Raw genomic sequence first — 12,365 nt, forward strand, 5'->3', positions numbered from 1 at the left:
TGCAAAACTCAATCATAGTATCTTCAGATACCTCCAGGAAAGATATAGTTTATTGTCCCTATGGGTGAATTTTTTGGGGGGGGGGCAAAAATGCCACATGCAGATTTTGGAAATTTAAAACAGTATGCAGCCAACAGGACAGTGCAGTGGTGCACCAAGACACTAATAAATAACAAAAATAAAAAATAAATAGAAAAGACAGGTAAAATATTGCACGTCATGTGAAATAAAAGGTATAAACGCAGGGGCATTGTAAAAAGGAGGAAAAAAATCATAAAAAACATAAAACTTTAAAACCTCATTCATAAAACTAAATGCATCAGTGCCTCCCAGCTAAATAAAGGCAGCCAGGCTGTAATCACTGAGACTCCTCAGGGTGTTAATAGATTTCCTGCTGTGAAATACAGAGTATGACTAGAGCAGCTTCTGTCGCGTTTTTTATTATGGAAAAAATGTAAAGCCTGCACACGTACTCCATGCCACACTAGTTTGTTGAAGAAGTTTTGATCTTGCTTGGATCTTTGTCAGGTTTTTATAGCCGTGCACCAACATTATGTCCATATAACTACCCTCTCTCAACTTAAGTTTGTTATTGCACCAGTTTTAGGCAGCCCTGAGTTCATGTCACACTTATTTCGCACTCTATTTAAACTTTATTTTTTTCAAAGGGACTTACACAGACTTTAGCCATTTTTACACCCCACAACAGTGACACAGCAAAAATCCTTTATCATGCCTTTTTTTTTTCTTTTTTTTTTACAAAACCAAACAACGCTGGCATAATGCAGCCCCAATGTGGAGTTTTAGATGTCATAGCAAAATGATAGCAAAAGAGACGTGATGGGTTTGACATGTAACACAAAAGTGTCACGCTTTAGCATGACAGATAACATTTAGCAGAACTATACAATAACAAAGGCAAAACATGTTAAAAACAATCATATACCGTCTCTGTTATATGGCGGTCGATTACGTCCTCTGCTCAGAGGGTAAGGCCTTCCTAAACGTCATTGTCTCCCCAAATCGTGGACATTTTTGGCTGCTGTTCTTTATTGAGTTATCCGCTTACTGCAGCCAGCTGCTTTTTAAAGGTCTTCAAAAGGTCACGCTCATCCCATCCTGCTGGATCCCCCTTTTACACAGACTTCAGTTCGGCACTGTTACTGTATTATATTTGCTGCCGGCTTTGAGGTCAGAGGTCACCTGTTGTCCCCCAGTTTCATAGTTGTACGGTTTATACTAAGCAGCGAGCGAAATAACGGTGCAACATTCCTGCCTTAAACAGGCAGTTTAAAAGGGACTTTAGATCACTTATTAGAAAACTGCTGACTGAAAGTTGACAGATTTACCCTAAAATATCTTTTCAAGCAGCATTTAGCTGTTATGCTAAGTGCAACTTGAACTTACTGCCAGAAGATTTTAGATGTGCCCTTAAAATATATATTTTTTAAATCCAGGTTAAAGACATTTCTGTTTTTATGTCCATATGGTTGAGCTCTTAAACCCGTATTTATTTCCCACTGAATTCCATGGACCTCAGGTTACTTCCTTTGTGTTTTAATTGTGTTTTAATTATATTACTCTATTTTTAATCATTGTTTTATGTACATTATTTTTTATTTTAACTATATTTATATATGGATGCTCCTTTTGCTTTCATCTACATAAGGCACACTGAGTTTCCCTGTGTTCAAATTGTGCTATAGAAATACATTTGCTATTTCTCTAGCTACTTTAAATGACTGTCTAACATAGCTGCTACCAACACTGTTAAGTTCATCGATATCATGACCAAAATTATTTGATCATCAATACAACATGACTCTGGTAACATGTCCCAGTCGGTTCAGTTATCACAGCTTTGGAGAGACAGCTAACATGAGCTCGGTTCTTTACACGCATGATTTGGACAACACTGCTCTTCCCAGGCAGCATGTCGGTTACATACAGCTGAGTTAAAGTCTGTTTTGCAGCTAACATTTGAAAATGTCCTCGAACAAAACACTGAACCCAAAAACTGCTCCCAGTGAGCAGGTCATTGGCCTCTGATACCATCTGTGTGTGAGAGGGTGATGAATATGAGCCATTGTAAAGCACTTGGCTCTTGCAATTAATGCTCTTTGTGAATGCAGTCCATTCACCACAGATAAAACTCCTCGAAATTATATTCGAGGCAAAGGCTTGTTCAGTTCACAGGAAAACCCGTTATTAGTCATTTATTCCCGGGGTGAATGTAAACAACAACAGACAGACACAAAAACATGGAAAGCATTCGGAGTGAAAAACAGGATGTAGAGAGCTCTGTTGGGGGCTGATAGATGAGGGCGTAAATAACCAGGACGGGGCTAATATAAAAATACTTTTGTGGTGTGTCTCTGTGTGTGTGTGTGTGTGTGTGTGTGTGTGTCTGTCTGTGTGAATCAGATAGAGGAAGATACAACATACTTTCTCTCTTACACAGTTCTGACCCAGTTTCTCCACTGGGCTCAGAGCAGCCACTAATGGGCAGCTGTAACTTTTCCTGGCGGAGACTGTGAGAGCCGAGCAGCCCGCTACAGTGTGTGTAGACATGCATTTGATGTTCCAACCTAAAAACTAGCTACAGCACCTCTGTAGTGTGAGGAGGCAGACTGTATTCGCTCGAGAGAAAAATCTGCTGGTTTTCTGAATGAACCAGACTATTATCTCAGAATTATGAAAAATATTCCAGGAAAAAAAATTCAGCTCTTTTTCTCGTTAACAAATTCATGATGCAATGAGCTCGTAAATTTTGAAAAAAAAAAAAATTATATAACGACTTTTCTTATAATTCTGAGATGAAAAAAAACAGCAGAATTTTCCTCGTTCCGCTGCGATAATAGTCTTGTTAATTCAGAAAAACTAGAGTACAAAATTTCACATGAACACTGTTTTCATAATTCTGAGATAATAATCTTGATAATTCAGAAAAACACAGAGCAACACTTTTTTCATGCAAACTTTTCTCAGGATTCTGAGAAATTTATCAAATTATTATCTATTTTTTCATGAATGTGTTGTGTGTTGTAAATGTTAATTCTGAGAAAGTTATCTTGTTTATTCAGAAAAAAGGCAGGGCATTTTTCCCATATAAACCTTTCACAGAATTGTGATTAAAAAAATCAATCTTGTTAATTTGGGAAAAGTGTTCTTTTTCGTGAAATTTAAAAAAGATTTTAGATATGAAGGGCATTAATTTAAAACCAGATCAATTTAAAACCAGAATCTTTTTCATGAAAACTCAACTCTTAAACTGAAATAATAATCTCCTGCATTTTTCCCCTCAAGTGAATGCATTTACTTCCATAACTACATAAGTAACCTACAGGCAGTTAACAGCGTCTTGCAGAAGCCTGGAAAGGTATTATTTACAAAGAATCTGTAGCTGAATGTGTGTAAAATGTGAGAGTTATCGTTTGTTACCCTTAGCTCTGAAGTGTTAGTTTGATGATCACATATTAAATTGAATTAGAAGAAAAAAGCGACATGGTGAGGTTTGTCCCATCATGTGCACTCAGGTGTCACCGTCCCGCTAATGATCCAATCAAAACGCCCCACAGGAGTCAGCGGTTCCCAGCACGACGCTGCTCCGGCACACCTGAAGACTTTATATCCGCTCGTGCTGCTTCTTTTAATCTTCTCTTGTTATTTGCGGTGTCGTGGTCAAGTTCACGTTGCCATATGTCCACCTTTAACTACTCACACCTCATGTTGAATGTGATTACATTCTTATTAATTATCATAGCAGGTTAGACCCACTCAGCGTAAATGAGCTAAATGAGAATAAATGTATTGTATATGTTTCTTGCAGTTTGTGAGAAATCTCCTGCCAAGTTGCTCTTGCCTTTTTAGCCATGTTTTCAAAATAAGTCAAATCAGTTTGCTCAGGTTTCAGAGGTTTAAAGGAATGTGAAAGGCATCTGAACGCAACTGTCGTTCTAGGTTTCAAAGGGTTAAATTAGACTTTTCAGGAGCTTCTACGGTATGATTTGAAGCTTTATAAATCTAACCTGTTAAGGCGTTCTTCTTCAACCATCCCGAATGTGGTCAGATCCCACTCTCTTTGACACACAAAGGACAGATAAAGCAGACGTCTGTTGATGAGGACTCCGTCTCAGCCTGCAGACTAAAAGCTTACCAGACCACTTTGTAATTCCTCTGTACTAGTCATCCCTTCACACACACACACACACACACACACACACACACAGCCACACACACACACACACACACACACACACACACGCACACACACACACTCTGTTGTGAAACATATTGCCTTATCACCATTTCATACTCTCTTTCACAGCCAAAAAAGGTGTGTGTGTGTGTGTGTGTGTGTGTGTGTGTGTGGGGTGAATGGACGTTATTATGTGGGAGACATGCTGATTATTTCTTACTTGGATGAAAAGGAGAAAAAAAAATATGATGGTGTCTCCCCACTGTGCAAGCCTTGAACCAGCCACACACATGCACGCACACACTCGACATGCAGGAGTCCTGTGCGGTCGTCATGGAAACTCGGGTCCCCCCCCCACTCTCCCCCTCCCCGCAGCTCATATCCTCTTCTATCCTTCATGACTCTCTGCAATCTGTTAATTTGGAGCTGAGTGCTTGTGACGCAATCCCGGGGACGGTTACTGGAGGTGGAAGAAAGCGGGAGGAAGAGGAGGAGGGAGAGAGGGAGACGGAGAGGGGGAGCAAACAGGTTGGAGGAGACATGGAGGACTGGAGTTGAAGAGGAAGAGAGCAAGTATGTTTCCAGCCTCTCTTTCACTCTGTCCCTTTCCACGTCTCACCCTCTCACTGGCTGATGTAGGGTGGCCACTATGTTCCCTCATCACACTCTTTGATCTGCATCATCTCTGCCTGCCGGGTTTGCATCAATAATGCACTTGTGTCCGTACACACACACACACACGGAACAGTGAGTGCACAGCAGAGGTAGTGAAGTAAAATCCATTGTGTGAGTGCGCGTACATGTCGCACGCTTGGTTACTCTTCTGCTCTATTGTGCTGGCTGCTATTTTAGATCAGTGCACAAGTGTTCATTATGTATGCCCACATGTGCTAATGAAGCTCTCCAGGGTTTGGCTCTGTCTAAGGAACACTCACTACTGAACTCCTGCTGCAAACTGTCCTCTGTGGAGTTCAGCTTCAAGATTTCTGACTTCTGCATGAGGCACTTTTTGTAGGTGACAACATAAAGACTGTGGCACCTGATTATGTGAGGGAAGCAGTGGTGGAAGACGTATTCAGAGTTGTATTGTGAAAATACTCTGTTAGTGAAAGTTCTGCATTGGAAATGCTACTGAAGTAAAAGTAAGTCAATATTAGAAGGGGGATGTACTTAAAGTATTAAAAGTAAAAGTACCCAATGCAGAAATATGAAAACACATCCAAAAATAAAAAGTATGAAATATAAAAATACACACATAACATACGAACACATAAACATTACCTTAAACCAAAACCCATTTACCCACCCAGCACACCCTTGATTACCCCTTACCCATCCCAAATCCTATCAAATCTGTATTTGTGTCCAAATGCGATATCCCAAGTCATACAAAAAAAATTAAATTTAAAAAATGTAAAAATAATGATAATAATTTTAAAATAATAATAATAATAATAATGATACATTAAAAAATAAAGATTAACTCCAAAAATGATAATCAATTAATCACTCCTATTGTTGGCAGATCCATCACATTTGATTTTTCAAATATATTCTTATATTCAAAGGAAACATGTTGCATCTTTCCCTTAGCATCCACATCTGACTTAAAAAAAATACATCGAGACACCACCAAGCACATTTCACAGCTGGCCTTTCCTTTTGAACCGATCCTTTTAGGGGAAACACTCATTACTGTACATGCACAGTGGAGGTATGCAGGAGTGTTTTTTAAAAATTCCCGGACCTGAGGAGAGGAATCTAAGAAAAACTCCTGCAAAGCAACAGATGACTTATATGAGAGAAATTGGGAAAGGTCACACACACACACACACACACGCAGAAAGACTGAAATGCAGCCTTTTCTGAGTAGCAGCAGCTCCTTCAGTGCCTGTGTCGCTCTTCCTCTTGCATTGGGCTGCCGCAGTTCATTTTCATAGTTATGACCAATACAGTGGAAAGAATGTAAATGAAGGAATGGTGTTTCCTTTTCTCACTGCATTCACCCTTTCACTCACACACACACACACACACACACACAGTCCCCATGCATTGCACGTTGAAGCTCCTTTTTCTTCTGACAGCCTGTACTGCTGGCAGGGTGGTGACCCTGTCTCATCCCTCGGACATGGGATCTTGGGTTTAGCCTAATTGGGCTGTGTTTGGATATGCAGTGTATCTCGAGGTCAGGACTAGGAGCAGCTGCCAGCTTAAACATGATTTCAAAGGCAAGGCAGAAACGCACACATTTCCCTAAGACCTCCTTATTGTGACCGTACGACGAGGCACAGTTGACACAGCTACACGCTGAAGCTGTGCGCTGTGTGAAGGCTTTTTTGTGGCGCTGCAGCAGGCGTTATGTCACGGCTCAAAGCAAAGAATTAATTTGGCTCTTTGGAGGCCTTCTCTGCTTCCCTTGATAGCTTCTCAAAACGAGGACAGCTGGTGAAGAAGGTCACTGAGTGCTGTATTTTAAGAAAGACAGAAACGTGTGTGTGTGTGTGTGTGTGTGTGTGTGTGTGTGTGTGTGTGTGTGTGCGCGTGTGGTTTGTTGACAGATGACAGGTCTTCAGAGATGAGGGACAGATTTAAAAGCTGGCTGGATAACTGCTGCTGGTTGGTGTCCAAGCAGAAACTGGACCACACACACGTATACAGTATACTATATGCATGCAACTCACATTGCAAAAACACACAGAATAAACAAGCAAATGTTTCAGTTTCAGACTTTGTTTTTGCCGTGGGCGTCGTTCAGTTTCAAAACGTCTTGTTTTTAACCAGTTATATGACTCGTTTTAAAGCATCTCTGTTGACCTCATTACAGTTTGAAGTCTTGATGCTTTTGATGTCCCAAATCAGAATTGAAACTATTTGAGCAGGAAAAAAATAACCAAAACTTGGCTCCACCAGGTTTAGGAAACCTGAGAAGAAAGTTGCCTTCACTCTATTTCCAGCCTAGTTGCCAGAGGAAAATGTTGGCATTGTACATTTCCACAAACGACAAATATATTACACTTGTACTTTTCATACGTATCATATTTAAAGTGACATAGTTTGCAAGCTGGCTTTGTCATCATTGCTGTGTTTCTAGCAACTTTTTAGCCACCAAACATGGGAGTTTTTCTTAGGAATACCCAATCTTTTCACTGCCCAAAATTCTGAAGCATCCAAAAAGTGACTTTTGACCTGGTCCGGCCCGTCCGGGTTTTCCATCGGGCTTAGGTTTAGAGTGAGAACTCTACCTCAAACGCCGCTTGGAAACTGAAACTGCAGGGAGCGTGTATTTTTGGAAAAACAGGACTTTGGAACAATTAGCATTTGTTTTTGGGATAACGGGCTGTCGGAGAAATGGGCTTCTGGTCTAATGGGACATTTTTTTGACTAATTGGGCTTCCGAATTTTAGGCCAATGGCATGGCACAGTTTTTCAACAACCCATTGCTGTTTTTTACTCGGGACAGTTACACAAAAAAAGTTGCTTTTTACAGGCTTTGCTGCGTTTCCTGCCAGGATTGTGCCACAAAAACTGTTTTTTTTACGCGACATTGATGGCTTTTCCAACTGGGATTTGGCCACAAAAAATTGTGTTTTTAAGCCCAAACATGATCTCTTTTTGTGCGTAACCCTGACCACACATTTTAACCACAGCTTTGTTTAAACATAAAGAAATGCAAGTTTTTAAAAAGTACCCGCTATTTATTAATCCACAAATGTAAAGTATCCGTGGTTTTCAGAAACATACAATGCCAACATTTTTTCTGGGTTGCTATTTCCTAAACTGTTATCGCCTCACTGCCAAACTGATAAGATGTCAGATGGAAGCTGGGTATCATAAAACCATAGACGGGAGAAACTCTCATAAGATTGCCTCTCTAGCTGTCTGTTCTTTAATCCATCCATCTTTGTGTCATTCCCTGAGACTTTTTATAACTCAAGCTGTCTGCACGGTGAAAGCGGAGTGCTGCGCTCATCGCTCAGCACCCCAAATCTAACAGACGGCCGTTGGTGTTCGCCTCTGAGCTGCTGATCACATGCAGGGGACACACACATGCACGCACGCAGATAGACACATGTGCACGTCTCTCTGCCTGGTGCCCCTCAGACTCCTCTGCCCCCCCTCGCTCCCACCTCCTTCACATGTGCCAGGGTGTCATGAGATGAGAGAAAGATGACAGCTTTAATCAGAGGGTGTTTGTGCCTCAGCAGGCAGAGTAAAGGCGAGCTGCACATGTACATACACACATATGCACGTAGACTGTCCCACCCCTAAGTAGGTCATGTGCAGTGCAGAGCAGGGAGAGAGAGACGAGCTGTGGTGCATCTTTAGCCATCTGGTTGTGATGTGCTGGTTGTCCGCTCTGTGAGACCCACAGAGAGAGTGAGAAAGAAAGAAAGAGGGAGAGGGAGAGGGAGAGAGGCATGTTCCAGGGAAGGTGACCTTAAGAAGCTGTGCTCTGTGGGGGCTTCAGCCGGCTCTGCTGAACCACTCAACATATTAGAGAGATGCAAGCGAAAAGCTCCTTCATTTCACACAAAGGCAGACAGCATCAGCTACAGTAGCTTTTAGTGTTATCTGGCTGTCTGCACTTCACTCAGTTTGGCATTTTCACTTTGTCAGTGCACATACTTTCTCTTAAGGCTGTACGCTGAATCAGATTTGACTCAGATTTAGTGGTTAAATATGAATATTTTACCATTCATTCCTTTTTTTTTTCTTTCATCTACAGTCTGAGAGTTTGAACAGGGTTCAGCGACTTTCAAGTAATGAAGTAAAAAAGATGAGTTAGCCCTCTGAGCTAATGCATGCTAAGTATGCTAACGATTTATCAGAAATGTGCAACAACTTTTTTTTGCCGACACCAAAAGTCAAATAAGAGCCAGGGACTGTATTGTGTCAAGTTGCTGTGAGCAATAAATTCACTACTTGTAAGCAGAAGGCAGACAACGTTATCTCCTTACCTGACTAGGCTGGTAGGTAAACAAAGGTTTGAAGTTTTGATGCTACTTGTACTGCCTTATTTCTGTCGATACCGTAAAGATATCAAGTACAGATACCCAACCCTGCTTACCTCACTCAGATCACTGAGATTCAGTTAGAAGCTATAAAAGTACTGAGAGCCGAACACACAAACTGGGTTTTCATTACAGATTTGTGCAAAATTTAAGCAATATTTTTTAAATGTCGATGAAACACAAACGTGAGATGACTGCGTGGCAGAAGCATGGCAATGGATGTTCAAAACATCTCAGCTTTATTTCTATTGCAGCCACGGCACTAGCCGTCATTATTTCCAATCCAAGGCGACGTAGGCGTGTTATCTGAGCGATAATGGGAAGACAAGCCCCTTATATGTGGGAACGGCCACGTATGAGGGATTTCTGGGAGCTGATAGTTCATGATTTCACAGAGGAATTGTGGATTCAAACCTTCTGGATGATCCACTCAGCATTTGAAGAGTCGGGTGATGCAATAACAGCTCTTGTAGCTCCTGCTGCATCATTAAGGAGCCGGTCCCTACCAACAAGCGCATAGCCATAGCATCATGTGACCAATAAAAGCAAAAAAAGCAGGAAGTATCTGATCTAATAATAACTAAACAAGCCCAATAATCTGGGCAAGCATTTGATGCCATATTGTAATAATGACAGTTTTTTGATAGTCGATACAAGGGACATATTTGGGTCACTCTTCAAAAGCTATTGATGTTTGATACCAAGCTCATACGCATATACATTAACATGATCATAATCTACAGGATGTTACATCAATCTAATTTCACAGTATAGAAATGCATTCAAGTGCTGTGAAGGCGGGTTCTTGTAACAATCAGGTTTTCTCATTTGCTGTGCGATACTCTTAAATAAAATGGATGTGCCGTCTCATAAACTGAAGAGGGCAGAAAATTAGAAAGTGGAAAGGACCGGATCCTTGACCTTCTGTCTCCTCTCCTCACACTTATTCTTGAATCTTCATCTCTCATCTCTCTACCAGCTTTGGTCTTCATGTATTGATTGAAGGTTCGATGTAGATTATTTCACCCAGGAGACTTCAGTTTTGTGTTTCGTAAAGTTTGTGCAGCCCTGCGTATACGTCTCAAAGTCTTTGCAGATATCAATATTTCCAACCTTAGCCTTTTCTCTGGGTGAGTCCATGATGCATTTTCAATTAAAATTGTTGACTTTTGAGTTAGAAGTTAGGTGTGTGTGTGAAGTGGGCCTTTATTAGATTAACAGAGGCCTCTCAGACAGAATATGGATCCCAGATAAATCCTCTCAGAACTTGCAGGTATTTTTCGATCTCTCGTAATGCTGACGTGAGCGTATTGAGCCGCGAGACTCTGACACCATTCATCTTACCGGCTTTTCTTTTAATTACTGCTCTCCCGCGGGAGCCAGTCGGGTAGTTAAACAGAGAAATCAGCATTACAGCAATTATTGGCTCACAATGAAATGAATACAATCTTGTCATGTGTAATCATTGGGGGCGTCAATGCCTGGGAGAAAACAGCTTCTCCTTTCACCGGCTCAGTGAGGAGAGGGGAGGGTATACACGTGGATGCAGACTAGATCCTGGTGTATCTCAGTGGACCGAGATACAGGTTCAAAGGTGAATGTCAGGGTTCAAGGTCATCATATTTCTGTTGTCTCTTTTCTTTCTCCATTGTAAGTGGTGGAATAAAGAAGAGTTCTTATTAAAATAATTGGTAATATCTATTTTTTATTGGCATTTATGCCACATGATAGCATGTAATGTGAAAGGGGTCATTTGTGACAAATCGATAGAGAATGATGTGCAACTCTGCAGTTTCCTTTAGCTTTCTGAAGCGTTTTACCATCTTTCAGCTCTTTGTTTTGGTTTTTCTCCTCATAACAACCAAACTACATGTTGGAGCTAATGAAGCTAAAGATTCAGATATTTCTTCTGGAGTTGATGGAAACCAGAACAGAACTAAATGAAAGGGAATATTGGACTAACATTTGATTGGTGGCCAGAAATATGACTCGAAATGAATGCTAATGTTTTTAAAGGTACTGTGTGGAGTTTTTGAACACAAGAAGTACCACAGATGAATGCTTTTAAATTCTTGACCCCAGTTTTTAGTTGTTTCACTGGTCAGCAGCTGTCGGCAGTAACGCACAAATCAAACCAAAGGGTCAGCACAGGCAGAGAACAAGAAGAATGCCAGCAAGTAAATATATGTATGAACAATGCAGGAACTGAAATACTGAAAAAACAGAAACCCTAAATTAGTTTGATGGTTTTCTGAATTATGTGCAGCTGTTGATTTTCATTCATGCCAGAGTGGCATGGAAATGTACAATCTCAGAACGCATCGGCTACCAGTCTGATTACAAAAAGCCTCGGGGGCAATGGACAATATTTTGGGAAATAAGACTTCCTCATCAGTATATAAGAGATACATCAGTAAGAGATATCTGCATATGGATGCAGGAAAAAAATTGAAATACCCAGACACAAACACTGCAGATACCAAAATCTTGTCATGTCCTTACAATATTTGTATCTGTTTATAAAGATTATGAAATCTGTATCTCTAACTATCTTACAAACTCTGTCTGTATATTTCTATCTAGTTACATTATGGTTGAAAGGTGAAGTATTTATTTTTGTTAGTGTATTCAGAAAACTGATATTCACGATTTGACAGTATCTGCTAAAAACTATGATTTCAAGAAGCCAAACTCTAGTAAACGGATAGCGTATTTGTACGTTTCTTGAAATAAAATAGTCTAATCATCGCTGATGTTTCTGCACTCAACAGGTCCATGACATTTGTTTGTTAATGAGCATTTTCCGTGGCTGATGGTTCACTTTGTCCTCTTCTGAAAACCACTTTACTGCAGAGGAGTTAATGCAAATATGAGCAATAAACTGTTTAACTTTCAAATCTACTTGCCGCTTTTACAGCCTTTGTGAGCGCTGGGAAAAGTCAAGTGATCATGCTTCATATACACACATTCAGACCTGGGTGCTTCTAAGTATAACTAATATCTTCTACTTTTGGGTGCTGAGCAGCTCAATCAATACCGGAGATAGTTACGAGTCTTGCTTAAGGGAACATGGGCAGAACTTTAGCACATGTAATATAGTTTCCATAACCTCTGCATAGATTTGATGCTCTAAAGCTAATATGACTTGTCGACTA

The 12,365-nt window shown here is 40.5% G+C and overlaps 1 protein-coding gene across 1 annotated transcript in view; it reads left to right on the forward strand.

Moving 5' to 3' along the window:
• LOC121955489 (1-phosphatidylinositol 4,5-bisphosphate phosphodiesterase beta-1) overlaps positions 1-12,365 on the forward strand; it is a 168,812-nt gene that overhangs the window by 152,132 nt on the left and 4,315 nt on the right.

The sequence above is a fragment of the Plectropomus leopardus genome, chromosome 16 (genome assembly GCF_008729295.1).
Source record: "Plectropomus leopardus isolate mb chromosome 16, YSFRI_Pleo_2.0, whole genome shotgun sequence".
NCBI lineage: Eukaryota > Metazoa > Chordata > Actinopteri > Perciformes > Serranidae > Plectropomus > Plectropomus leopardus.